General features: G+C 42.6%; 1 long non-coding RNA gene and 1 pseudogene across 1 annotated transcript; one reads left to right on the forward strand and one right to left on the reverse strand.

Moving 5' to 3' along the window:
• The first annotated feature begins 5138 nt into the window (after nucleotides 1-5138).
• On the forward strand, nucleotides 5139-10180 carry LOC106017530 (uncharacterized). Its single transcript, XR_002402802.4, has 4 exons — nucleotides 5139-5369; nucleotides 5830-5998; nucleotides 7676-7777; nucleotides 8345-10180. It is a non-coding gene; the product is annotated as an uncharacterized lncRNA (long non-coding RNA).
• A 507-nt stretch (nucleotides 10181-10687) lies between these two features.
• LOC119715622 (tetraspanin-7 pseudogene) lies at nucleotides 10688-23333 on the reverse strand (annotated as a pseudogene).
• Nucleotides 23334-23849: the final 516 nt, after the last annotated feature.

Genomic DNA, 23849 nt, shown 5'->3' on the forward strand with positions numbered 1-23849 from the left:
AAAAAGAAGTTGTTGGGCCTCCCGCTGGGTTTGAAAGCAAAGAAGTTTACTGATTCCTTTGGCTAACTAGAAATCATTTTGCTTTATAATCTCAGGGCTCGTGGCATTCACCGATCTATCTTTCAAAAACACATCCAGGGAGTGCACAGAATGCACAAGTCCCTGGAAGAGGAATTCATGATTCACAAGCAAAATCTGATGTCTCGCATGAGATGAGACAGATCCTCACCTCCAGCCCCCTCATATCCTGCACTGCAGATGCCTGCCTGTAAAGAAAAGCTACATGCTTAAAAGACTATCCTGCTTTTTGCTCTTCAAGCTTTTATACCATGTCAATGAAGCCATGACAGTTACCACAGTTGATGCTCTGGGATAAGAAGCCTGTGCCCAGGGCCTGGGGCACACAGCGAGGAGACAGCTGGGTACATTTTGTTGCTGAGGGAAACAGCTTCTGAGAGCAGTTCAAGAACTTCTTTTGTGCAGTGATGGATGTGTTCATCCACAAAAGCCTGTGAAAAGGATGTGCCAGAATGAGAACTAGGAAAACTCTGTACTATTTGTCCTGTGTGTACAGTCCTGCAGACTTCACACTGACAGGTCTACCCTTTGCTGGAAAGAATGAATGATGTAAAGGAATGACTAGAAGTATAGAAAAAAATAGAAAAAAAAAAAAAAGAACCAGAAAGTGAAGGAAATTGTCCAAAACAACAGAGTGAGACGTGATGAAACAGGTAACCCAGCAGAGCAGAGGGATGCTTCAGAAGACAACATGAGCTGGAGAAGAGTCAAAGAAACTTCTGGCAGAAGCTTAAAATTGCATAAGTATGACTCTGAGGCCATGGTAGAGAATATCATAACTCCTGTGAAGAAGGCCTTGAGCAACTTTACACTGAAAGCAGCTGTAGGAGCCTCTGGAGCATGAAGTGGGAGAAAGGAAAGCCCATGTTGTCCAGCCGCAGCCATGAGGTGGGCCAGTGCCCATGGGGACAAGAGGGCAGCAGGGGATGGCTCAAGGCCAGCCCTCACCCATGGCCACCATGCCCCAGGGCTGGGCAGGCTAACAGGGGTGTGAGGGGATGAGCAGCAAAGAGCATCCCAGGAACAAGAAGCACCACTCAGTGAGGGGAAGTGCGAAGAGGGACAGCCCCAGGCACCAGGACATGCTGGGGGGCACACAGCTGGAAAGCAGCTCTGCAGAAGAGGTCCTGGTGGACGCCAAGTTGAACATTAATCAGCAATGTGACCCTGCTGCTAAGAAGGCCAACAGTGTCTTGAGCTGCCTTAGACAAAGTGTTGCCAGCAGGAGAAGCAAGGTGATCCTTCCCCTCAGCACTGGCAAGGCCACCACTGGAGGGCTGTGTCCAGACCTGGGCTTCAAGAGAAGTCCAAGAGAAACATGGATGCACAGGAGAGAGACCACCAAAACTGGCAGGAACGGGCACTGTAAGTGGCCCACCTCAGGTCTCTGCCCTCATGCAGGCCCCTGACCGCAGGGTCTCCCAGAACCACTCTCAGACCACGTGAAATTGAGGGGCTCTCTTCTGTGGAAAGGGAGTACACACCTGGGAAAAGCCAGCAAAAAATTATATATTCATTATACTCCAGTATCTTTGCAAAAGACTTTTTAACTCCCGTTCCCACAGATTTGTCAGAACATCCTACAGCAGCAAAGTATGTCTCTGCAAGGCTGTCTTTACTTATAAGAGTTGTGGGTTTGGCCTGCCACTACCTAATTTGCTCTAAATCATTGGTTTCTACTCAAGTGCTGGGAAGGCCTGGTCTCCTGCCATAAGTCCTTTTGTTTAAGCTAACTCTCATGTTAAAGTAACCACACCACAGGAACCAAGTGCAGATCCAAGGGCAAAGTCTTGGAAAGAGATGTTTGGCCATGAAGGAAGAGCTATTTATTTTCCTTATTTTCCCTTTTACTATGTAAATGCAGGTTTATGTTACACAACCTCTGAGAAATGCTAGAGTAAATGTGGGCTGGCAAATAAAATGCCCTCTGGAGGCACACTCCTCTTTTTTGCAGCAGACCAAGTATCTCCTCTGGAGGTTCTGGCCCTAGGCTTTACATAGTTATAATTAAAACTTAATGTTTTTATTGTGCTGACTTCCTCTGCAAATGCATATTAAAATAGAAATGTCATTTTCACTGCAAATGCAGATTTTATTTTTGATTTTTTTTTTACCCTAAGCATTGAATTCAAATTGAAAACAAAATCCATAAAAGATGATCTAATTTCTGCAAATTTTAAGTTGTATAATTAAGTTGTGTAAGTTGTATAACAAATTGTGATGTGCAATTCACTGCTTCTTTTTAAAAGTTTCTTGTCCAAGCTAACAAATAATGCAGTAAATTGCATTAAATTGCAATAAATTGCAAGACCCTTGATGACAGGTTACATGCACAAAATCAAGGCAGGAGACTTCTGATGAGGTAACTTGATAATTTCTTACACGTTAGTACCTACTGTTTGGATAGCAGTTACGCTTGGCAGCTGTCATAGACCAGTAATACAGCGGCAGCTCCATCCAAGGAGCCAGCTAACCTACAGCCATCGCCCTGCTTCTGAGCAGTCAGCGGGAGCTTCCCGGGCTTGGAAGACTCCTAGGCAAGCACTGACCAGCATTAAAGTTAGTTAATTAAAACACACCCTCTGGTACTGGAGGGTTGCCTGCTTTGTTTCTGCAGGCCCTAACGTTACCCACTGAGAATCACAGAATCATTTGGGTTGGAAAAGACCTCCAAGATCGCTTGGTCCAACCATCCCCCTACCGCCAATATCACCCACTAAACCATGTCCCTAAGCACCATGTTCAACCTTTCCTTAAACACCCCCAGGGACAGTGACTCCACCACCTCCCTGGGCAACCCGTCCCAATGCTTTACTGCTCTTTCTGAAAAGAAATGTCGCCCAATTTCCAACCTGAACCTCCCCTGGCACAACTTGAGGCCATTTCCTCATGTCCTATCACTAGTTAACTGCGAGAAGAGGCCAACCCCCAGCTCCCCACAGCTCCCTACCTTTTAGGTAGCTGTAGAGAGCAATAAGGTCTCCCCTGAACAGAAAGCCCATGAATCTGCTGCCTTAGCTGTAGAGTACCAGGGGGCACGGGGGAGCTTGCTTGACCTGCTGGCTTTCACAAGAAAGGCTTTCACCTGCAGGTGATGAGCAGAAGACTCAGAAGCGTGAGTCAGGGCCCAGAGCAACCAAAGGCAACAGTCATGCACCGGGAAGTCAGACACTAAGGCCACACAACCACAGCTTATCATTTATTGGGATAAGCCACTTCTGCCCCCTTCCCCTTCAACCAAAGTCCACCATCTCCTCCCAGGACTGTGATGTCCCTGCCTGCTGAGTCACCTTCTGAAGTTCTGCCCTCTTTCTCCTCCATATCCCTCTCTGCACTTGAAAAATGTTCTTCTAAAGCCAGTTCCTACAGGTATCATGCCTGCGTTTCACTAGCTACTTCTTCATTAGCCAGTACTTCAGTGCAAGTGCTGTTGAAGTTAAATTAGATTAAGTTAGATGAAGTTAAATTAGATTGTGGATTTACAGTGTATTTATTACCCATGTGTGGTACCTGTGCATGTGTGTACTCTTACCCCACATTAAATGTTGAAAAATGCCCCCATCATCACTGAAGAACAAGCTTTGCTTTACCACAGGATGGACATGTGTACAAGTTTTATTACCACTGACTACCTTCCCTGCTAGTTTCATGAAGCTGTGCCCTGTTTTTCTAGATAAAACACAGATTTTCAAAGATCTTTTTAAAAGGAAAAAACTTGTGGTCTGTGAAGTTGACTCCATTAGGAAACTCCTTAGAGACACGAACATTGACATCCCCATTGCAATGTTGAAATTTTAAATGTTAATTTGTTAGTTTTGCTTTGGAAGCCAAAGACCTTGTGATAAGTGATACCAAATGTGTCCAAATAAGCTATGATTGTGCTGAGCAATCTGCCAGGTTCAGAATAATGCACAACTACACAAATAGCTAGCTTTAATGATGTTTCCTCTACCAATTTAGAGCAGAAATAAAACCCCCAAACATTTGGCTCTCGAGGAACATTGATAAGACTTGTTTAGCATGGATGGCTGATACATAAAGATTTTATGGCATAAATGTTGCCCGTGTATCTGAATGCAAATGGAGGGTTTTATGGCATCATTTCCATTTTCTCCCCCCGAATGTTAATTAAGCAGCAAATGTATGAATAAGATAACATTGATTCTGTTGGCAGGTTGGCAATCAGCTGATCGACTTCTTCTGTGTGCTGGGTAATGCTGGTGCCATTATCTCTTACTCCCAGAGCAATTACTCCTAATATTTAGCAAAACCATTATTCCAAAGATATATTACCTCCAAATGTTTCTGATAAAATATCTTCCTCTTGATAGCTCCCATAATTGCCTTCTGAAATGTGAACCTGTATCTGCTCTTACGTTGATATATTAAATCCTTTTCTTTTAATTAGAGTGTTCAAAGACAAAAGCTTTACAAATGAAATGGAGTCAACTCTCCTCTAAATTAGCCTGAATTATTTATATTACACTCACTTGGGCTGGACCAGGGGCTGTTACTGCTGCCTTGCCAAGCAAGAGTCTTGTGGGACAGTCAGGATGGGCTTTCTTCAAGCTCAGCGAGACAGGGACAGCAGATCTCTTGGTCCTAGACCTCAGAAAGGCCGTGACTAAAAGCTCACTGACTTGCTGAGAGTTCTTCTCCTCAGGAGGCTTGGTTAGGTGAAGCCTCTTTGTCAGGGATGTAACTGAACCACTTGTTCTAGGTCACAGAGGTGCAGAGCAGTCTGATATAAACTGCTGTATTCAGACACAACAGGTACAGGACGTTTTTCATAACCAACAAATAAATTTTCAGGGTGTGTCAGAAATCTGAGAGCTCGTTAATCCAATAAATGTCAGGAGAAAAAGAAAATAAATGAAAGCACAGTTGTGAAATGTTTTCCCAAGTAGTGCTCTTTCTCTGTCTTCCAAAAAAAAAAACAAATTTGTGATGAAAACACCTGATGCACACACAGAAAAAGGAATATAAAAACTGAGCAAGGACAGCAGGTACGTGCACAAAATTACTAAGTGAAAATTCAGTGATAGCCTAACAAAAGTGGCTCACATTTTCCCAGCATAAAATCAGCCTGTGCAAAATCCCACTTAATTGTTCAGCTGGACTTCACAGGTGAAGTGAAGAAACTTTATCTGCTATGCCTAAACTGAATGTCAAAACCAAACACCAGGCTGCAATGTACTCAGCACTCCTCTTTGAAAGAAGTTTTTATTGACTTTTCTGCCTCACTCCTTCTTTGTTTCTCCCCCCGCTTTCAACACAGTACTAAAGTGCAGGTAACTGATGCTGGTTTTGGGAAAGGGGTTTAATGGATGTTCGCTTTAGTGGGATATCAGGGTTGTGGTCTGTCTGGCTTCACTATGGACATGCACTCCTGCTGCTTGGGGACCGCTTTGGGACTCCCAAAGGGGGATGCAGGCACCTGTCTCACCTCCAGCAATGTTCTGGCTACCACATGAGGCTGCTTCAAAAGAAAGAGCTCCACCCCTGAACCTTTTAGGGTGGACTGTATGTGTATAGGCAATTACACCAATATGGCTGCAGCAGTCCCACCTCCTTTCCATAGCTGATATGTAGCATGGACTTCAGCTCAGGCCTTTCATTTCCTAGAAAAATATATACAATTAAAATGTAGTTGGAAAATTTAGATCAGTGGCTAAAAACTTTGAATTGGAGGGATTTTTTCCCTTGTTTTATGGTCCAGTATTTTGATGTAGGATGTTTTTTTTCTCTCAGCAGCAGCTCTGCTTTACTGTCGAACCTGGCAATGAGAAAGATTTTGTAGCCAGTAAGTCTGATGCCTTCCCTAAGCCAGAGAGCAAGTTCAGGCTCTTCAATCTGAATTCTTCTGAGCTAAGAAGGTGCTGATCAGTGTTCACTCGTTACCTGATGGGAGTCTGAAAAGGTGTGCTCAGCCACCAATGCTGCATGCATGCATTGAGTATACACCATATACCTTTCCTACATGTAATAATACATAATGAGTGTTTCTAATTAGCTCACACCAGCTCCTCCCACTCCCCTTCTCTCCCCAGGAGAGTTTAGTACTGTCAATGGGAGTTACATTCAGTACACGTAGGGAAATGTCTCCATTAACTTCAAAATTACATTTGATGATATCAATGGGTTGAAGTGGAAATGCAAGGTTCAGAAATGAGCAACCTCCTATTCCCTCAGATAAATTAATCCAAAAGCTGACATTTTATATGTGACTTAACTAGCTTGAACACGAACCAGTTCTGAATGTCCTCATTAAATGTCCGATTTTGTTGGTTAATATTCCTACAGAATCCATTATTAATGTCATCAGAAGAGAAAATATTGTAATTCATTAACTCAATCATGCCTGATTTAATGTGTCGTTAAAAGCATTTGCAACAATCTCAGGTATTATCCAGGTAACTTGAATTAATAACAGGCTTCCTACATGAACTATAAGAGCAATTAATTAGGCATTACCTTAATTGCATATTGCATTAATTATGCATTTACCCAGTGACAGCTTTTAAAATTCAAGCCTCGCCTGAAGACAGACTTAAGAATCAACAAATACATTCTTGACATCTGGGAGCTAAAATCACCTTTTATGCAATCTCTTATTGAGAGAGAATCATAACACTAGACTTGCAAGTCACTTGCAGACGTGGTCACTTTTCTGTTTGTTTTTTTTTTTTTTATACCGATTTTTCATTATTACCCATTTGTTACTGTGTAATATACTTACACACCTTTGCACATTGTACACTCTTAACTAGTAAGAGATTTTTAATCAGTTGTCAGGAAAAAAAAAAAAAAGATTTCAAAATTAAATCCCAAACTATCTCAACTGGAGATGACAGAAACAGAGAAAATGTATTTCCACAAAGCTCATGTAATGGGATCTGAATTAATCTCAGTGATGGACAGGCAGTAGAAATTCCCCTCTTACTAAGTCTTCCACAAAGGATACTCTCCTAACAGTGAGCAACAATGCTTTTTCTTTTGCTATCACAAGCCAGGTGTGGCTAAAAACATTCATCCCTGACTTGTAAGGAAGCTCACAAGCTTTGATAAATAATATATTAATATTGCACAGACAGAACTTGGAATAATTTTCCATATATCTATCATATGTGCTTTGTCTTTAATTTATTTTATGGATTTAGAGTGCTCCCAGTGGTACTGCAATGAAATCAGTGCAGTTATTGTAATTGAATCTACCTTGCCAGGGGAAAAGTCAGCTCTCAAAAAGAAAAAGATATTATTTTACTTTTCCCTTTATTGGACAGACCCCTCTCAGATGTGTACATGTCAAGCTTCAATTTCCAGCTCCTTTGCTGACCAACACTTTTACTGAATTCTGCCTGGAAAAAAAAGGCAAGAATAATGCTCAGCTGAAGGCATTTTCAAGCTGTGTTTAGAAATCACTCCACTCACTTGTGAAGTGCAATCACTTCGAGTGAAGTGAAATGGCTTTTCTAATAGGAAGCAGCCATAGAGAATTTCAAAGTGAAGTTTCAGGGGGAATGGAGACAAGTCAGGTTGTAATTACACCTGGTGAAAATTACCCAGGACTGAAGGCTAACAGAGCATCTCTTTTAAGTCCCAGGGGAATGTTTAAGTGACTGAAAGCAGTGGAGCGTTCCTGTCACAGGAGAGGAGCGAATGATGTGGAACAGACAGAAAAGAGCAGATCTGCTGAAGGGTGAGAGGCAATATTAAGGATCTGGGGAGTCACGGCACAGATGCTGAGGCTGGCTCTGTGTGGGCATGGTTTGCTCTGCTCTCAGGGCTGTGCTGCTTTCTGCTGTGAGCTGGTACCTCTGTGTGGCACCACAGGACCCCGCCTGCATCCAACAGCACAATTCAAGGGTTTCTGCATCTCTGTGCAGTCTGTCACATTTTTGTTCTGTAAAGTACTGAAATACATACACTTACCCAGGGGCCCCAGCAGTTCCTAGGGAAGTTAAATGGATTTTTCTAGGTAGGCTTTGTTTAAGATCAATCAGAAGTTAAATTCCTTTTTGGAAAAGCTTGACTCTGTATAAAATGAATTTATATAAATGTACAATGAGGTCCATTTCACAATTATTATGAATAGCTCCAGGTGACGAAACAGTGCAGGTGACATATCAGCCCATATAGAGCATGTATCTGCAGTCTGCAGCAAATGCATCACTGCTGGAGCCAGGTTTTTTTTATTATTAACTCAGCACTCTGTGTCTCTAGCTGCAAGAAAGATATAACATTTTTTTTATTTCTATGTTTTCAGGTAGGCAAGGTCAGTCTCTGAAATGATGGATATTCAATCATGCCATGCCTGAACACAAGTGTAAGTGACCCATGACAAATGTCCCAAAGGACATTTGCTGGCGCTCACCTAGGACAGCTGAAATTTCCCAAAGAATATCAAAAAATATCAGTTTGGGAAGTCCAAACAAAACCAAAAAGATGTTCATCTCTACATGAGAGAAATAATACTTGAAGTAAAAATGCACAAATGGAAGAGCCTATCTCAGGTCCAATGAAACACGAAAGTGATGGGGTTTTGTTTGTGTTTGTTTTTCAAATCAGATAACAAAATACAAATCAGTGAAAGAGAAGTCATTCTATAGATGTGTTGTATATTAAAACCTTTAAGGAACCGTATAACATCACTAAGGGCAGCTTATATGGAGCACTGCAGGGCCTGTGAAATTCTGCCTGTCACCAGGCTTCAGCAAGATTTAAGCCATCAGAGTCTCTGTGAGGAGGGACCAGCCTGCTGGAGCAAACAAACCTCTTTCCACAGCTGTGGTCAGCAGGGTTTCCTCTTTGCCATTTCCCCCCAGTATGGGGTCCAAGGCTGTTTAGCGTGAGGTTTCTGAGACTGCCTTGGTTTAGTGATGCTCTAAGCTGGGGCCTACAAAAGAGAGCAGGGCCCTGCTTTTGTTCTACGGGGGCTTCAGAAGGGTTTCCCACAGCTCCAAAAGGACACTGCGTGACATTCATCTGCCTGATCTACCCCTTGGAAACCAGCGTGCTGGCTTGATAGCATGGTGTCTTGGGCTTCACTTGTCCACTGCATTGTTAAAAACTTGTTTGAGTTCCTTACAGCCTTGTAGGCGTTCCCGTCCTTTAAATAACATTAATAAATACATTTTCAGAAAATCAATATAACATCAAGCTGTAATAGTCTAACCTAGCCCATCAGATAAATAACACAGGTTGCATAATTATTGGTTGCCTAAAAATTGCTCAGCCTGGTCTTTGCTACAAAGGGAGATAAAAATTACTTGTCAAACATAAAATCTGAACAAGCTGACCAATGTCTGCATCAAGTAAAATATTCATGTCAGCTTTATAATATCTAATAGAATTATATCAAATTGGTGTTTTTCTGTTGTGTGAAAAGGACCCTTTATGAAATTGTGCCTGTGCACCATTTTAATCTGAATGACAAGCAGCACTGCCCGGCTTTGAAGTGATTTCTCCAACCTCCCACACCTGGTTGGTATTTGGAGCCTTTGGTTATGTTCATGGTGTCACCATGGAGTACAAGATGGTGATTTGCAAAAGAAGAAAAAAAAATAGCTTAGCATGAAACTGTATAGGACTGTTCTTGTTGCCAGAAATGGCATTAATATTCCTGACAAATACACGCTCTGTCAAAGTGCAAACATTTTCTCATAGTCAGCTTTACAAAACACATAAGATAGTCCACCCAGAAATGAGATGCCTGGGAGTTAAGTGAACAACTGACTTCTTGTCTGTTCTTTGTATAAGGGGCTTTATGTTCCCTACTTATTCCAACAAAGTATGGATTTTGAAGCTGGTAATTGCATGTTTCAAAGGGAGAAGTTTGTTTAGAATACAGAACAATAGAAGAGGAAATTATTATATAAGGGCATTATGAAAAGATTCCTGGGATTAATGATCTAAACTTGCACAATATTGATGTTTTCTCTAGATTTCTCTATATGATGTTTTCTCAATAACCATGTTTTCACAGAGATGTTCCACTAATCTATTCAATTATTCTATTTGTTCCAAGCGTTAAATAGCAAATTAAAGTATTTTTCTTCTCCTGCTTCTTATTTCCTACTTTGAAAAGTGCTAATTTGATTTCATGATTTAGCTTTACTCATGCTGAGAATGTATCAGGGCTCTGTCAGACGGTAAAGAAATTAAGTAGATAGCGCCTTTGATTTTGAGCTGCTTTCATTTATTTATTTTTTTTGCATCTCAGATTTTCAAGCACTGTGTCAGACAGTGTCATCAAGAATAAGTCTATCATAAATGCTCTGATTTCAGGAACCTCTTCATCACTCGTAGTGAGATGATCTGTGGCACAGAACAGCCAAGTCATTCCCTCTCGTGTTCACAACATGGTCTTTGTAGCCCATAATAGTATTAGTCTACATGAAACATGGGCATGTATCTGGTCTTCTGCTGTTTCTGACAGGAAATGTCTTCCACTGCTCTGCCTGTGTCCTCTAACTGTCCTTTATGCCTCTGCCATAGAGTAGGGAGTGGTGTAAAAGATGTCCGTATTTCCTTCTCCTGATAGGGCTTTGAGCCAACAACATGCTGGTAACCTAATTCTTAATTACTTTCGTTGTACTTGTCAATTAACAAAGCCCTCAAGATATTAATCTTGCTTTATTTGTGTTAGAGAGACAGTGCTGCTGCTTGCCTAACTAGCCAACCAACCAGATTAGGAGTGTGCAGGCTGCCATTTTCGCCCACACATTCCTTTGTCAGATGGAAACTGGTTTGATCAATTCTGGGTATCAGTGACTTTTTTAAATTTTTATTTATTTCTACTGTAAAATCAGTGATCTTCACTGAGCATTTGATGGGCACCTAAAGTGCCTAGCACTGATTATGTGAGAAAAAGTTATGCTATTACTGATTCATATTTTGCATGTGCACACAGATGTATGCATAAAAGGTAGGAATCCCTTCAAAGCACTGCTTTTGCCAATGTTCAGCGATAATGTTACTCCCTAAATTTGCTTGCAGCCTACTGCTGAGCAAAGGACTTAACCAAAGGGAAACCTTCCCACTTGTGTCTGCAAAACTCCAATTTCCGAAGAAGCATCTTCTCAGCAAGCACTACAGTTCAGCAAAGTGCCTAAGGGTACTTCCTGACATGACACCTTTGATCTCCTACTAAGATGTGCCCACACAAATGAAAGTGCCCGACTATAACCTCAAGGCACACTGTTTAGTCAGTACAGTACCATGATGCAAGTCCCCAGCCATTCTACTGAAGCTTACTGTAAATTACATGTAGATGAAATGTGCCCCAACACCTATTTTCAATATCAAGTTTCTCTTACCAGGTTAGGATTTGTAACACATTTATAAACAGCATTTATCCTAGCCCATTCAGAGTGTATAACACATTCCCATGATATAGAAAATAAAAATGCAGGGCTGTGTTTAGCTGTATTCTAGTCCAAAAGCTGCTGCATGCTGAGGCAAGGCACCAAGAACACTTGACTTGTGTAGTAACATCTGGTACCATTCAGTGGCTATTGTTCGACATTTGGTTATGTTTTTCCAGAAGTTTGATTCAGTCCTTCTGTGAGGCAGCGGTTTGACTCGTGTACACAATGAGTGCAGACCCATCCAAGCCAGTGACCACAGTGAGTAAACCCCAGAAGCGGCATGCAGAGATGTTTCAGTTAGCTCTGCGGGAGCCGTCACTGCAACCAGAAGCAGGGTTAGCTATGCCAGGGTGTGCTCTGCCCCAGCTAGACAGCACTGCCAGGAGGCTTCGCGACCCAGGCTGGCAGATTTACATGGTGCTTCACTGAGCCATGGGGACTCACCAGCTGGACGTCTGTCCTAGGCTCCTCTGGGTTTCTGCTCCTGGCTATGCCATAGTTCTTCAGTCCTCTCTGAGCGGAAAACCTCCACAAGAGCGGGTGAGGGAAGGACAACTGCACAATGGGAACCCGTACCCCTCATCCGGAGTGCCTCCGCTCAGCACAGCCCCAATCCGTCATCCTGGCCTGAGAATAGGAACCGGAGATGATGAATGGTGTATAAAATCTCTGGACATGAATATTAACTGAGTTGTCCCGAAATGGCTGGATAAGGTAGTGAAACAGTCACTGCTTCTCTTCCCCAACATAGTGGGACTGAAATTAAGCATCCATCCTCCCTGTAAGCAATGATTGATTGGCAGGATCTGTCCTGAGGTGTGATGCTGTGGCTTCCCAGTGGTAGTTGGTAGTATCCTACACGCTGTGTTTGCTCATGTAATGGTTGTTCTTTCCCCTCCGTTTTGGCTCAGACCTGAAGTGTGACTGTCGTGTCTCAGTTCCTGAGTGACCACTGTGTGGTCAAACATGGAGCACCAAACAGGATCTGCAAATGTAAACAGCTCTGATACCCAGAGAACTGCATACTGGGAACTCTAAAATCAAGCCACAAGGCAGGTGAAGACAGTAATTTGACCACCCATCAAGCCTTCTCCTCTCCAGGCTGAGCAAACGCAGCTCCCTCAGCCCCTCCTCATATATCACACTCCCCAGCTCCCAGTCTTGGTGGCCCTCCACCAGATGAGTTCCAGCTGGTCAACATTTTCTTGTCCAAAACTGGACACAGCACTCCAGATACAACCTCATGAGTGCCAGAGACAGAGAATTAATCATTTATCTGGACCCGCTGGCTACACTGTAATATAGACCAGGACACAGTTAAATGCCTTTGCTTCAAGGGCACACTGCTGACTCTGATTCATCCTCCGCAGCTGCCAGGTCCCCTTCTGCAAAGCTGAAGATGAAATAAAATAAAATAAAATAAAATAAAAATTCTAAAGCAATGGACTTCCAAAGAAATCCCTCAGAAAATAATGTGATACTTTCTTCTCTCTGGTGTCTGTTCTGATGAATTGATACCCTCACTTAACATTCCCATTTCAGAACACTCCTTATTCCTGAACATAAACTCACTCATGTCAGCAAAGAGCTCTACACCAGCAATGATCTCTCTGGTGCCAGCACGACACAGCCACACTGCATCGACCCACTGTGTGTCTGTTTATACAGACTATAAAAACAAAGCACCAAAAGCTGTAAAATCACCAGGAGGTTGCTGTTCCTTCAAGGCCTGCATAAATGAACACGGATGTGGGGGGCTGTGGTGCCATAGTCAGTGAGGTCTGTTTCCTTCTTGCTGTCCAGGAGATGGGGATGCATTTGTCACATAAGGTGTCTGTCCAATGCTTTTGCTCCACAGGAAGACAAATTCAAACACTTAATTTTGCCCGTTGCCACTTGTATGCAGCTCATCAGCATGGCCCTGATTAAATTCAGGGAGAATCACTGAAGAACACTGCTGTGACCGGCACTGGCAGTGACAGAAAAAGGATTTTCCTGCTGCTACATTGTACTGTAGCTGACTGCTTTTAGAGATGCCAGCTGTATTGTCAGAGCAGATTTATTGAATGAGAAGGTGTCAGAAAGCTTGTAGGAGAAGTGCCCACGCTATTAACTGTAGGAAAACTGCCCTGAGAAGAAAAATCCCGAGCTTAGGCCAGTCACTCAGTTTGACATCTGCTCTCATTGGTGGCTTGCTTGGAGTCAGCATCCCAGGTAATGCCATGTGTCACAACCAGAAAACCTTACAGGTCACCCGTCTACATCCTGAACTCACCTCCTTTAAAAGCTGTTAACAGGTCTAACAGACCTCTGTTGCCATATATTTAGGTCCTTCTGGCTTGCCTTCTTTCCCTCTTCAATTTCTACCCTGCACAGAAAACTCTGACTGCCCCCATCAGTGGGTTTAAAAACATCTTCTTGTCTCTGAGTGGGATAATGATATGTCATGGAAGAAACACTGTGTCATGAAATGACAATAAATGCCAGAGGGGCAGTGGGACATCAAAATACTATTTACTAAAAATATATGTAGTTCTTGAGATCCCTCAAAACTGCCTTTTTACTTCTTCCTCTACTCAATGACTTGCCAAGCCTAAACTAACTTTAGGAAGAAAAAAGGTATAATATCATGTCTAGGTCTTCCACAGAAAGTACAAACTTGAAATGCCTTTGAACAGTTTTTTTGGAAAGCTTTTTGCAATCTTCTTGATATCATCAAAACTAATGTCTTCTGGATCATAATAATACAATATTAATACAAAATTAATACAACAACATTAAGGTCTAAAAGAAATGAAAGCTTTGGTTTTGGTTAATGTGTGTTTAAAGAACAAAGCATTTCTTGTAAGAGTACAGGCTTTGCAGAATGTCCTTAGCACCTTTTCCGCAAGGCAAACATTCTTGGGAATGGAGTACCTTTTAAATCTACAAAGGGACAATTCACAAACTAGGGACAAAAGACAGAAGATCTGGTGGATTTAGTTATGCTTTCTGTAAAAACTGACAAAACAAAGGTTTCCTATATCTAGAACTATAATTTATATTGTTTGTCCAATGAGGAACGTCCAATGGAAAAGTAAAATCCAAACGTGTCTTATCTCAGGTGGGAGGTGTACTATAGCTAAGGACGAGACTTGCAAGACATTTCATAAACTGTGGAGAGAAATTAGTGCTATTAACAGATTGCATATAAATATTTGCCAATATAAATGTCACCCTATGAGGAAGGACTTCTTTATGGTTCAGGTGACAGAGCACTGAGCAGGCTGCCCAGAGAGGTTGTTGAATCTCCTTCTCTGGAGATATTCAAAACCCACCTGGATGCCATCCTGTGTAACATGCTCTGGGTGACCCTGCTTGAGCAGGGGGTTGGACTAGATGATCAAGAACTTAAGTTTTTTTTTTAAGTTCCCAGTGGCTTCCAGCTTTGTGCCAACCAGATCTGGAAAAGAGTCCCAAGACTCAGTCTTAAAATAATTTGGATCAAGTTAGATTTGAGATAACTGATCTGAGATTTAGGCAGTCAAATGCATTCTAAATCTCATTTGAAGCAGAATAACATGTTCTGAAATCATGTAAATATCATAAAGATAGAAATAATCAAAATGATAAAAGCTAGGGGGAAGAACAAAGGAAATGCAATTCCCAAAAATATAATAACTGCGGAGCTGACCAGCAGCATGCTTCTTGTACTGCATTAAAAGCTGGAGAGGAAGCAGCATCGAGGGAATTACATTCATAAAGCTTAGATAGTAACATTGAGCAAATTCAAAAAATAAAACAAAACAAAACAAATGGCTTCAAGGAAAGCAGTGCTTTTTAAATAATAGAAGGCTCTGTGGGCAAGCAGATTAATCTGTGTTTCAGATGGTAAATTAGAACCAAACAAGACATTTTACAGTATTAGCTTGATGGAAATTAGTACTGCCATTTTCTTTTTTCTTTCTTAAATGTATAATATGATATATTATATGATATGTGAAATATATTGGAAGTACTAGAGAAATCCTACTGCATCAACTTGGAGGGACAGAATGGTGTTTCAACATTGCTGCTAAGCCTCCTGCAAAAAGAAAAGAACATGATGAAAATTGTCCTGAGCTAAAAATTGAGTAATACATAAATGTGAATGTTATAAGGACACAAAGACATGATACTGAATGGAAATAAAGGATGGCATCCCTGACACAGTGGAGCATGACATTTATAATGCATGTTAGAAAGCTGGCTTCAAAACAGCACTCACATTTCCACTTCTATTTGTTAGAGAGAGCTGTATTAAGCAGTTAATTTAATAGGGGCTATATGTTCCAATGACCTCTATCATGGGATTTAAAATTAGTCTCTACGCTGCTTTCAAACCATGAAGATCAGTTTCTGGGAGTCTGGAACACATCTGGAAGAAAGACCTGAATTCTACCTCCATTTTCTCCAGAAAATATCTGCTGACATGTTTATTTTCTGATGAGTTTGCTCAATGGTACCTTCTAAACTTCATTAATTCAATTTAATAATCACCAGAGCTTATCCAAAACCGCTTTTCTTTCCTTGTAAAAAAATAAAAAATCAAATAAAAATAATTAGCTTCTAGTAATAGCAATAACAAAATCTACCACCAAGCCAACAAAGAAGTTTTTGTTGTATAGTTTTGTTTGTTTGCACAAGTAAAAAATAAACGTTATCTAATAGAAAAATAGTTTTCTGAAAATTATGACTTTCTGCCAAATTTTTCATATGATTAAAAAACAGGAAGGTGACTACTAGAGCTAGAAAGCTGCTGTTAGTAAAGCCAGGCAGATAAAGAGGTTTCTTTTCAAAAAACAGTTGAACCAGGAGCTGGGACCTGGAAGGACTGCCAGACTCCTGAGGTGGGAAGGAGTTGGCTCAAGAGACCCTGAAATCTGCCAAAACCCAACAGCTTAGATGAGCTGCTTAGATAACAGCTTAGATAACAACACTTTGTGAATAAGAAGGGGAGCTACAGAAACAGGTTTAGGAAGGGCAAAATGGACAAGAAAGTGTGAACACGCTACGCTAGTGGCATATTTTGCAATATCTTGGATTAATGAGCTTCTAAAATGGGACATTACATGAAGACAATGGTCAATCAGCTCCAGAAACAAGTCACTGAGATGACAGGGTCATGGAGAAATTTTGCCCAGAATCACTTACAAATGTCCTTGGAAAGGGGTGGAGCAGCTGTTTTCAGAATCCTGCTTATTACCTAGGCATCCTGATGTCTTCTTCAACAGTGTCAGCAAGCAGATCTGTTTCCAGTCACAAGATAGGCATATTTAGCTGTTGGATTAATATTTCCTTTTGTAGTTACTCTGGGCAAACTCAAAGCAAAACTCAAGGTGCTGATGCAGTTGGCCTCCACCTCCATCTGGCAAGAATGCCAGGATCTGGGGGTTACAGGGAGACGAGAACACTAGGTCAAGGAATGTGACATATGACACCAGCACAGTTATGGAGAAAAACATCTTGTCAAAAAAGTCTTTTCAAGAAGTCTTGTCAAAAAAAAAAAAAAAAAAAAAAAACATCTTTTCAACAGCAAATGTCAGAAACAATGTAAAAGGCATCCATTACCTGAAGAGGTTTCCTCTATGTCGTGGCAGGAATGCTGAAGACGTAGAAGGTAGAGCACTGTGCTGTGCAGGTCATTTTCCCAACACTACCATTTCAGTTACTTTGCCTCTAGATTACTAAAAGGCAGCAGCAACCCAGCGTAGTCAGGACACAAAACAGGTCTCTGCACAATCAGGAAACAAAACAGCACAGAAACATCCCTGGAAGGCACACTCAAAATGGTAAGAAATTAGTAAATCTACTCTTACTAATCCTATAACCAAAATATTACCAATTCCAACTCTTCAGTCAGTCCCAGAATCAACCAGGGATGCTCCCGGCACTCCAACTTAGTGAGCTGGAAGAATTGGAGCTATCTGAAATGATTAACACTAGGTAGGAAAGATTGCTTTTCTCAGGTTTTATTACGAGAGTATATCATCACTTTGAAATGCTGACACCTTAAGATGCATGCATCTCAGGATTCAAGCTTCAAACACTACTTAACTCAAAAGCTTGCTGCTGTGAATCCAGCCCAAGGATGACTCCAGACAGTGACAGACCAGAAGAAAAGGAGAAGCAAGGCTTCACAGAAACAGCTTCAAGCAGATTAGAGAAATCTTTATAGAATTAGAGCATTTGAAATAAAGTTTAATTTGATAATTTTAAGCCTGTAGCCCAGATAAGATTCTCTACTAAATTATATTACATGGATTAAAATCATTTACAAAAGATTTCCTCTCTGCAATAGGCAGTCTTGAGTGTTCATTGCAAATGAGATGTAATATCAAGGACAGAACATCATGTTACTTAGGTAGCCCCTATTTTTTTCTGTTGCTATTTCATCCACAAGCAAATTTGTATATTTGACCAATAAATGCAAAGCTTCTGAAAATGTTTGTGTGCATGTGTTTATCTCCTCCTTGATAATGTGGGAACATCATATCCTTTGATATTTGAACTTCACTGTCTCGTAAAGCAGAACAGGACAGAGGAGGACAAAAGAAAACCGGGTTAAACTGTGATACTTCATTGGTTTCTCAGCAAACTACTGTGGCTTCCTTCAACATTACTTTTTTCAGCTGTTTGAGACATAGTTTGAGATGTGACAGGGAAGTGGCCCAGGGAAGCCATTCCTCTCAGGATTCCCAATCCATTACAAAGCCCATTTTTAGTTCTGGCTATCTGTAGTGGGAAGTTCAGCTACACACGAGTACAGTAAGTAACTGATGTAGGAAAAAATATCAAAACACTCTTGTAATTTGAAAGAGTCGTATCCTTGGCAATCTAGATCATTGTTATAAAATAGACCCTGTTTCATAACAAGGGTCTAATCTTACCACCCTGCTAATCCTAAACCTCAGCCTGCCCAAACAACAGCACTGTTGTTTCTACAGTTGCAACATAGCCTGCTCCTATACTTACTTTGGTATGTGTTTTAATCGATTAAATAACACCTAATGTTTCTGTAAATGGTGGGATCAGCTTATATTCAAGTATACCATTTTGATGAGTGACTTTGTGCTGACAGGATGACAGAAAACAAAGACGTGTTCCAGCAAGGGCTGGATGGTGCCGTCTGCTTTAACATTTTCCAGTTACAGCTATTCTGACCATCCAGAACAAAAATAACATTGAATCTAAATCATTTTAAAATTAAATTAAAGTTTGGTAACTGAGCACAAAGAAATCAAGACAACTGTAACACCTACTGGGAATATGCTCATCTGGGAGTGATTAGAAACGAATGACATTTCTGCCATTCATTTACAAAAGTTAATGTTATTGATTATTCACGGAACTAGCAATAAACAGTCAACTAAATCTCACAGCTGGTCTGTGAAATCTTCAGTGATACAAGTATGCCTAACCTTTTTGTGATCATTTGCCAAGGTTTATTCTATTTCAGTGAGGGCAGACCAAGAGTGTAGAGTGATGGTTTATGTTCTGAATTATTCATCACATTGAGTTGATGTCCTGAGACTCAGGCCTGGCCACCACACAAACATGCACTGGTATGCTTGCATCTTGCTCATGTCACTCCTGTTCTGATTAAGGATTATTTTAACAGTTTAAGAATAAAGCAAGTGCACTGAAGTGAATATCCACACAAGGTTTTTGATTATGTTTTAACAGCATCCTTCATTCTGACTGACAGCTGTCATATAATGCAGTCAGGATCAATACCAGAAATAATTTTAGTAATCAGTGGAGCAAAAAATACCCAATGCCATATTCTTGTAAGCTTTCAAATCTGATTGATTCAGGTGAAAGTTGTTGTGATAAATATGGTGCAACTCCATGTCCCTTTCTCACACTCTCCACAATGTCTGTGTTATTGCTTCTTTAACTGATCTTTCCAAATAATAATAATAATAATAATAATTATTATTATTATTATTATTATTATTATTATTATTATTATTATTATTATTATTATGTAAAAAAAAAAAAGCACAGTATACTTCTGTCTTTACATTTCAGTGCACACTGCATTTCATTTACACTTTGTTGAATTGTGCGTAGCTGTTCTGAAATACAAGTACTGGCTGGATACAAAACAGGGTCTTGCATTGCTGGTAACACTTGATACTTTATTTCTGAAGTACCACTTCCCACACAGATTATACATTTTGCCCACTGGTAAGACTGTACGAAATGACAATGATTTCCAGAATACAACAGGAATTCCATTAATGCACAATTCAAAAACAAAACCCACAACAAAAAATGTGTTAGGACAGGGACTTTCACAAACAAAAATAAAAATGATTTTCTGTAAAATAAGAAACAATAAAAAAAAAAAAATCCATGCTAAAAAATGAAGCATCATTTTCTCTATAAAGAGAGATTTCCAACACATTTCCATAGTTCATCTATGCAGATGAATAGTTAAATGACCACAAAACCTTTTTACATTGCACTCTTCACCTGGAACGTGATTATTGTACTACCTAATGCAGCCACCTAACATCTTAGCAAATGGACAGGTAAATAAAGCCACAGCTAATATTCAAGCACAACATAACTGTTAATCCAGAATCCTAATCTCTATCCATGGAGGCGCAAATTTTTTGCCCAAAAAGTATACTGCAGGCTTTGTATCTTAAGCAACGCCCTGTAAACTCTGTGAGATGAGAGCATTTTACCCCCCACCACCTCAAACTGCAGAAATTATCAGGATGAAACCCATTTCCTCTTTCTATACTTTTGATATTGTGAGCTTTGGTCAAAAGAACTGACCCCAAGGAAATTATTTCCACAAGCAAAGATCATTTATATAAATACAGCAGCAAAGTCAGTTTTGTGTGCCTGGACTCCAGTAAGTGCTGCATACTCCCTGCTGCTCTTTATAGATTTTTGCTTGTAGATAGCATTCTGGATTGAAGCAGTTAATCTGGATTAAGAGGACAAATTGCAGCACTGTCCCCAGGTCGGAAATAGTTACAGTTTTACAGGTGGGACAAATTCACCATAGAATTGACTGATCCCTTTCTCAGACAAACGAAGACTGTCAGGGAGCAAAGGCTTCACCATCACAAAAGACAGTAGTTTTGTCCAGCTATTTTTAAATGGTATGAACCATTTACAGACAGCAAAGATACCTGAAATCAGAATCTTTTGGAGTGAAATACAAGTTTTGCTCTGGCTTCAACCCCAGAAGCACTGTCACAAAATCCTAGAAGTCCATTTTCAGTGGTGGAGTGAAAGGGGAAAGCACAGAAATACCGAGACAAGGTGCTTTTAGGGACAGAAATTGTGAGAATTTAAAGAGGGTGATGAGAGCTCTTACCCCCTGGGGAATGTCACCCTGCCAAGCTATCAGTCCTCTCCTTCTTCATGGCACATTTCCTGTCCCACTCATATTTGTTGGCATTTGTCCATTCTCCACGGTTTGCTAGCTACATCCCTGAAAGATGTTAACTCCTGCAGTTCTTTTGTGGTTCCCGGTTCCTTTCTGAAATCCTCCCTCCCCAGTTTGCTAGGGAAGAAGGGTGCTCAGCATGCCTTTGTGCTGCCATCAGGGAGACAGCTAAAAGGCCATTTCTGAGATGTTAAGAAAGAGGGAAGAAGCAGGGGCAAAGCTCTGAAAGTTCAGGACCCTCTGAAGTGCAGGGCTTGCTCTTCCTAAGGCTCCAAATACAAACCTAAAGACGCTGGGAAAAACAAAATCCTTTAAATTCACACTGCTTCCCGTCCTGCACATACCCAGGGCCACTACACAAGTCTTGGAGGCCTCTGCTTCCTCTAGATTATATAGGTTATATCAGCTTCAAAGAGTAGGTATGGAGCCTGAGACAGATCCTTTGAAAAAGGAAAAAAACAAGGAGGCTGAGGGCTGGTTTTTAGAAATTGTTCTACAAAACAGAGTCTGTTATGCTCACCCTGAAGATAACAGCAGTTCAGGAGAAACTTCTGATGGGAAATGCACCCTTCCCTCTTCTTGCCACCCCTAGTCTGATCAGATCCTACCATTTTTGCCACCCTCTGCTCCGGCAGGGTTTGAGGTCTTCTTAGCCCTGCAAAGACATAACCTGCAAAGCCCTGGCTAAAGTATGTCCTGCAGGAGGGAGCAGTACTTAGAGCTACAGCTCCACCTCCAGATGGAGACCGGCATCAGAAACACCACAGCAGGAAAAACACCCAGACAGCTCGAGTCCATACACAGTGAATGTACAGAACTGGACGTCTTTGCAGGGAATTCACCAGACAGTGAAACACTGTTGGTGTGCATGCTGCTGGACAGTCCTTGATGGCACCTGCTGGCACAGCTTTGGTGTCCCCAAACCAGATGTGCTGCTTGTGCAGTCCTGTTTTCCAGCAACATTCAGCAGTTCCCAGTCTCAGAAGAACACTCACTCGATGAAATGCTGAGAGGTCTCTCATGCTCCCACAGGCCCTCTCATCCTTCCTGGCCCCCCTTTCAGTACCTCAGTATGTTTGCAGCACCCAGAAAACTGGTCAGCCTTGACCTTGCTGTCCCTGTTACCCCAGAGGGTGCCGTTTGTCCATGCTGCCTCTCTTCCCTCTGTAGGAGAGGTCCAGAGACCCTGATGGCAGTGGTGACCTGCTGCCACACAGGGGACACAGCCAGGACAGGAGGCTGTGGATTTGCCTGTGGTGTTGATGTACCTGACACAGGCTCCAGGAAGGAAATGAAGCAACAAGAAAGACACTCAGGTAGAAGTGGGGACAATGAGGAGAAGGTTTTCCAGATGAGGTGCACCAAGGTCTCCTGGAGGAAGGAAAGGAGCTGGAGGGGACAAGGAGCAGCCCCCGGGGGAAGCCTCAGCATGGGGTGGCGATGCCCAGTGGGTGGGCAGGGATGCGGGCAGCCATCAGGCAGGCCAGCACAATGCCGATCACCTGCAGCGCCGCCAGCCCCAGGGCAGCAGTGGCAACAGAAAACATGTTGCTGCTGACGAAGGCCGAGACCTTGCTGAAGCAGCCATCACGGTGCAACTCGTACATGTTGGGTGGGCTCAGCCGGCAGCCCCACCGGCCCCGGCAGCAGCTGAGGGGCACTGAGCCGTTTTGCTGGAGCGCCCAGGGCGTAGTGAGCCAGTCACGGTAGCTCTCCACACCACAGCAAGCCAAGGCACGCTGCAAGGCATCCAGGGCGTCTGCCTTCACCTCATCCTCGCCATAGGTGTTCAGGGCTTGGCGCAGCCCTTCCTGGAAACCGCGTGCCACGTCCTGGTGGTAGAGGAGCCCTGAGAGCCCTGCGATCAGCCCAGCCACCAGCACGGCACTCAGGAAGGCGCCGTAGGTGCGCAGGAGCCCCCGGTGCTCCGTGGCGGCGCTGAAGCAGCCCAGAAAGCCCCAGACGATGACAGCGGTGCCCGTGGCCAAGAGGATGGCGGGGGCATCGGGGTAGTTGCTGGCCGACAGCGCCAGGTAGCCGCCCAGCCACACCTTGGCCCAGAGGCCGATGATGAGCATGGTGAGCCCGGCCGCCCAGAAGACGAAGCTGAAGGCCATGAGGGACAGCTTGAGTGCCGTCATGGTGCCCGTGGCGGGTGCTGAGGGGCTGCGACTGTCAGCACTGCCACTCCCTGAGGGCACTGCTCCCTGGCTGGGGTGCTGGCAGGGAGAAGAGGAGAAGAAGAGAGGAGAGAGGAGGAGAAGGTGGCCAGGCATCCGCTGTGAGTGGTGCCTCTGTTCCAACCCAGCCTTTTTCACTGCCCTGGCTGTGGGCGCGGCCAGCCCCTGAGGGCGTGAGGGCGGCCAGCCAGCCCTGGCCCTTCCCCGCACCTATGAGGCGGGTCGGGATGGGTCTCAGCCCTCTGGAGCCGTGAGGTGTTTGCGTTTTAAACAAGGACTGCGCTACCTGAGAGGAGAAGGGAATGGGAAAGGGCTCAGACTGCCCTGCCCGGGCTGGGCTGCCTCCCTGCCGTGGGAGGCAAGGGGCTCCTTGGGCAAAATCAATATTTACTGGGATAAACTGCAGCCCAAGATGGGTCTGGGCGAGGGTCTGAGCATTAGGAGGAGCACCTAAACAAGTTACAGCTAATCCACAGGAAGCATAAAAGTCTTTTAAAAATCTTTTAAAGGAGAGTTTTATGTTTATTTCTTTGACAACTTGTTGTATTTAGGATGCTTTCAAGAAACAAGACTAAATCTGGATGCTGACTGTACAGTCAGCGGTTCATTCTGTCCTGATTTGCCCAGTTGGAAACTATTTTCCAGGTGGCCTGACTCTGTTAAATATTCACCTGATTCAGCCAGTGATAACACTGAGCAGTAGGGAAGGCATCAAATGGCAGTACAAGAATGTCTGCGAATGCTGCATAACAAACAGCCCATGAAAGTCTGGTACGAGTCCAGACTGTA

The sequence above is a fragment of the Anas platyrhynchos genome, chromosome 1 (assembly GCF_047663525.1).
Source record: "Anas platyrhynchos isolate ZD024472 breed Pekin duck chromosome 1, IASCAAS_PekinDuck_T2T, whole genome shotgun sequence".
Taxonomy (NCBI): domain Eukaryota; kingdom Metazoa; phylum Chordata; class Aves; order Anseriformes; family Anatidae; genus Anas; species Anas platyrhynchos.